The following is a 5,860-nucleotide window of genomic DNA, read 5'->3' as shown; positions in this document are numbered from 1 at the left end:
TTTTCAATAACAGTCTATGTGCTTTTTCTTAAGAATTTCTTTCTCAAGTCTCGCTCGAGTTCTGTTCGGACACGATCGGGAGCCGATGTGTCTCTCTCAGAAGTCGTAAGACTATGCGGATTGACAGTCGAAGACGTCGCCGTGGTACTCTAATTAGTCGTTCCGCGGCGCTGTCTAAATTTCGGCAGAGTATCTTTGCCTAACTATCAGCGCGCTACTTTCTCATGGTACTGACGTCATCAACACCGTTAGCACACTCGAATCGAAGGTAATGAGCCGTTACCGATGTCAGAATAACTAGTAATAAATGCGTTTTTCTATCACTGCTTGCTGTGCAAATCTTCTTAGAGATAATCTCCTGATTGTTGTACGCTAACAGGATTAACGGTAATTGCGGCCGAGAATAATCGTTCGGCATTATGCAATCTTTAAGCAATAGTTTGTTAGTTATTCCGATACATATACGTTATTTGTAAAAAATTTTTCAAATATTTTATAAAATCTTACGAAGAATTAAGTAATAACCAATAAATTAAAATTTATTTATTTATTTATTTATAAACGGGTTTAAAATTCATAATGTACAAAAAAGAAGAGTACATACTGACGAGTAATGTAGAAAATATAACTATGACAAGAAATATACAAATTAAAGTATATTTGTTAAAAGTTGAGGGTTTTAACCAGGGCCTGGACGAGGGAATAGACGGGGTGAGAGTTTTGACAAGTTTTAATTAAGCTTTTCGCTTAATTTCGTATCACTCCCTTATGTACCTGTTTAAAATTTCAAAACAAGCAATTTCAGGAATCATTCCAAATGTATGCGAAGCTCTCCTTGATGTACTTCAACATTATGTAAAAGTAATTATTACTGGGTCACGTTACTTATATTAAATAATTAATCATATTTCTAGTATTACTTTATTGCCGTTATTTACAATTTAATACATTATTTTCTACTGTTAGAGGGAGGAGGTTTGAAAATACCTCGCCTAACGGGGGTCCGGATCTCAAGGGAAGGAACTGACGGAAAATAAGCGGTACAATTAAACTTTTATTTTCGCTTAGCCGAAAGGTTCGGCTAAGCTGTTCTTTCTTTTTTTGTTTGATTCCGACAACGGCGGAGAGCACGTGGGCGGCTGCCAGACGTTGTTTGGACTTTGCCAGACGATACCGTGTAACAGAAAGAGAAACGAATAGGCGTTAAATACCTATCGACGTGAGTCACGTTGTCTGTCTTACTTTTCTTCGCTCGCTCCTGGTTTGATTGTCGCACTCAGGAGCGGGAATCTCTGCCGCCGCGGTACGCAGCTAAGCTTGCGGACTGTAAATGCGAGCGTTCCCTTTAAATCGGGAATCGCTCGGTTATTCCTTTCGATTATGAGATTCAATCTCGTTTCCTTTGCGACTGCAATACTTGATTGTCGCAGGAGAGGGCGATTAGAGGGAGGTTGTAAGGCTCCAACCATCACCCGATCCTCGATCCCTTACCGTCTTAGTATGTGCGTTCGGAACACGGTGTGGTGCAGTTTTTGAACGGTGTATATAACGACTTACGATTGAGACTGGCACCACGGCGCTTTTTGAGTCGCGTTCTACGCACAGTGGCCGTACAGGACTGGCGGTCAGTGAACAACGCTCTAGCTGGTCGCCGGAAGTTGAGCTTGGAATAACTCGTCCCACGCTCCCACTGGAAGACGGCAAGTCCACCCAGAGTATATCCGCAACGAAGGCCCCTATAGGTGGGTGCAAGACTGTTCGATAATCAAGGGAGGATCGAGTCCTAATCTCGATGCGTCTCACACGACCGCTGTTTGCAGCAATACGTGAAAATGTCAGGCTGACGTGAACCGAAGTTCACTGCTGAGGGGAAATCTCGTTGATGCCAACGAGTTTCCGCAGTCTTTTTAACCGGGTCGTACTCACGACCGAATCGATTAATTAGCTGATTCGACAAACGGAATTACACGTAGGTTACTGGGATGAGTTTGCTTACGCAATCTAAAGCAGTAAGGCTACGGCTATACGTCGCTTGTCCGCTTAAGGGGGGAACCTCATGTAAAATGAAATTTTTGAGCAATTTTTTTTTTTTGCTTAAATTGATAGGAAATTTCCTCAGGAATACGATATAAAAGTTAGAAAGTGATCAGAGATTTCCTTGTACCTTATTTTCAAAATAAAGTAAACGGTTGTATTGGGCGCGGCGTCGCTCGCTAAATTAATATTGAGCGACTAGTTCTATTAAGCTGGAGCTGTGATTTTTACGATGAGACTTGACTATGATTTTTCCGAAATTGATGTTCGAATTTAGATTTTTGAATGATTACTTCGAATGTCAAACGAATGTTCGAAGTTTCCGGAGCCCGTTTCCTTCGTAGCGCGAACCCCCTCCGAAACTCGATTTTGGGGGTTTGTCAACCGATTCGCGTTGACTTTGCGAGTTTATTGATTGTCCATCGACTTGGGGAAGGACGATGAACGGGGGACCAACCCCGTTGGGCAGGAAACTCCTCCCTCACCCGATCGTGGTGGAGGAAAGTCCCAGGTCACCCTGGACGAAGGTGACCGAGGTTTTTTCCCCAAGTCGAAGGCCCCATTAATTTTGCCGAGGAAAAAACGGGACTCCGGATTAAGACGCGTAGCTACACGTGCGTTGCAACTGTTTTATGGCTGTATTGTTCTACGAGTTGGTGATGGTCGTTGTAGAGGTCTGTGCCACCCGCAGGACAATACAGTCCTTCGTCGGTTAACTCGGGCCTTGCGCTTTCGGGTTGCTAGAGTGCTTGAATGATTTACGATGAAATTTGCCAGATGCGGAATATTCGAAGACTTTTTCGACAATGTCAAGTTTCCGCATCTGGCCCCATAAACGAACGAAAAACCCTGAGTTGACCGGATGGAACATTTACGAAAGAAGCAGTTCAGAACGCCCAGAACGCTCAGAACGCTCAGTCATTGTGGAAATAGAGAAGTAACTCCGAAGATACCACGTATTCTATAGTGAAAATGAGTCGAAAAGTGCAAGATGATAATCCTAATTATCGTCCGAATCGTCCGAGACGACGAAAAGCTCCTAAAAAATTTGACATGAGTGCTGAAACAGAAAGTGAACAGATGAGCAGAAGCGAAGGAACAAGCTCTTCTGCTAAAAAAATAAGAGTTACGTCAGCAAATACAATTTCTAATTTTACACACTGTTACCGAATTATAGAATTTATCAGTGTTTTTGGTGCAATTTCGGATATTTCTATGTGCAAAACATGTAAACGAAAACAAACATTTGGAGAAGCAGGCAATCGTGGATTGGGATTTAAAATCGCCGTTACATGTGCGTGTGGGACAACTTTAATTAATTCGGGACCTTTTGTAAACAACAGTTTTGAAATTAACCGCAGAATTGTGTTCGTGATGCGTTTGTTAGGTGTTGCACGTAAAGGTATAAATATCTTTTGCGGCATGATGGATTTTGGCTGTGAATTGAGTGTACGTGCTTATGACGGCATTATACAGCATATACATATTTCACTGCAAAAAATGTTTAATGATACGTGTCACAAAGCTGTTGAGGAAGAAAAACAGTTTAATGAAAAAAAGGAACAACCCTTGTTAAATCTTAAAATATCTGGAGATGATTCTTGGAAAAAACGAGGATTTTCTTCACTCTACGGTGTAACGACGCTCATTGGTTATAACACAGGGAATGTCATCGATTTATTGGTAAAAAGTAGTTATTGTCAGACATGTACATATTTCAAAAATAATAAAAAGCACCCCGAATATTTGGAACATAAAGAAGATGGGCATTATACAGTGAATCACAGTGGCTCTTCGGGTAAAATGGAAGTAGATGCCGTCGTAGAAATGTTTCTCCGCTCTGAACAATTACACGGAGTACGTTACAGTAATTACATAGGAGACGGTGACGCTAAAACGTTCAAAGCAATTTTGGATATTGAACCGTATGGTCATGAGTTCAAAATTAAAAAGAACGAATGCATTGGACATGTGGAGAAGAGGATGGGCACTCGGTTGCGCAATATAAAGAAAACTGCAAAATTAGGACGAAAAGGAAAGTTGACCGATGTGTTAATAAAAAAATTAACAAAATACTATAGTCTCGCTATCAGGCGTAACAGTGATTCTGTTATTGAGATGAGAAAGGCGATAATGGCAACATTTTATCATCTGTCTTCAACAGATGAGAAACCGCAGCACGACGACTGTCCTCCCGGCGCCGATTCGTGGTGTAAGTGGCGCGTTGCACAAGCCTTGGGACAAGAGTTTGATCATCCACCTTCATTACATGAAGACGAGCCAAAACATATTCGTCCCATTTATAAAGAATTGTCACGAGATGATTTGTTGGAGAGATGTTTAGGTGGCCACACACAAAATGTTAACGAGAGCTTTAACGCCATGATTTGACGTTTAGCTCCCAAGCATCTCAATTGTGGCATACACATTATTGAAATAGCTGCATTTTTGGCTGCTGGAATATTCAACGAAGGATTTTCGTTCGTCCTTCAAACAATGAAAGAGCTCAATATAGTAATTGGATAGCACAGCAAAAGATTTACTGATAATGAAAATAAACGCCGCATTAAACAGCAGGAGCGCCGCAGTCTTCATTATACAAAAGAGGCTCGCGCTTCTTTAAAAGAAGAAAAAATCGCTACATTGCAACTTTTCGAAGAAGTGGAAGATTTTTTCAACGACTACCACTATTATCGAAACTACATAAAGTAATAGTTATACGCACTGTATGTATTTATAATTTATAAATCGCTCCACCTTTGCCACGATGTCATAAGTGGGTAATAAAAACAATTAATCTTTTTATTGCTGTTAAGAAACTTGTTACTGTTATTGTTACTTGTTACTTGTTACTGTGTAATTTAATGCAAGCTTACAGTGCTTCATTAAAATCAAAGTTAGAACGGCTACTACCATAGTGGATGTACGCGCAAGATGTAAATCATCGAAATCTGCAAAACTATAAGAGGCAATTTAAAAATGTTACATACCAATGGATTTGGAATAAAATGCTCGTCATTTTTTGTCATTATGAAAATTTCAATAAAATGAAAAATTAAGTTAATAATTTTTATTTGTTATAAACAAATTGTATTTTGTTAAATTTTTTAACACCATGTTTGTTAAAGTACTAAGGGACTTTAACGTGGGTCCGGATGAGGAAACAAACAGGGAGAGAAATTGTTACAAGTTTTTCAATAAATTCTTTATTTTACAAAAATATAAAGTTAATTCTTTATAAAATTATAACTGTTAAAATAGGTACTAGTTCGTGCAAAGGTTATGATAAAACCTTGTCTCGTACCCTTTAACGAAATATGGTCCGGATCACGGGGGATTGGAAATTTGGGGGAAAGTGACTGTACAATTGATAATTTTCTTTCACCTAGTCCAACGGACTAGGCCGTTTATTTAAATGAAAAAAATTCAAAAATGAAATAAACAAAAATAAAGAAAATTTATTAAAAAAAAACAAACGAAGAGAAAAGAAATACTGGGCGCCTCGCCCTTACGGCTCTCGTTTGCCCTTACGGCTCCCGTCTCGGTCTTCTGTAACAAAAGAGACCGAAATCCGGCGGTTAATACCTGACAACGCTCGGTGCGTTGTCTGACTCGCTCTAATCCACACGCTCCTTCTTCCGTTTACGGTAAACAGGAGCGGGATTCTTACACAGCGATACACAACTGTGTTAGTGGACTGTATTATTATTTCAACGTTTCAGATTTTGGAAACGTTGAATTGCAGATGGGGAAGACGAGATTCTAATCTCGATCTTCCCACTGCTGCAGGCTTGGTTTTTGCAGGAGAGGACAACAAGTGGAGGTT

General features: G+C 40.0%; 1 pseudogene; it reads left to right on the top strand.

Moving 5' to 3' along the window:
• The first annotated feature begins 3,408 nt into the window (after positions 1–3,408).
• LOC143348743 (uncharacterized) lies at positions 3,409–4,746 on the top strand (annotated as a pseudogene).
• Positions 4,747–5,860: the final 1,114 nt, after the last annotated feature.

This window comes from Colletes latitarsis, chromosome 12 (genome assembly GCF_051014445.1).
Source record: "Colletes latitarsis isolate SP2378_abdomen chromosome 12, iyColLati1, whole genome shotgun sequence".
Lineage (NCBI taxonomy): Eukaryota > Metazoa > Arthropoda > Insecta > Hymenoptera > Colletidae > Colletes > Colletes latitarsis.
The sequence above is the reverse complement of the archived record's forward strand: the minus strand, read 5'-3'. Positions and strand labels throughout refer to the sequence as shown.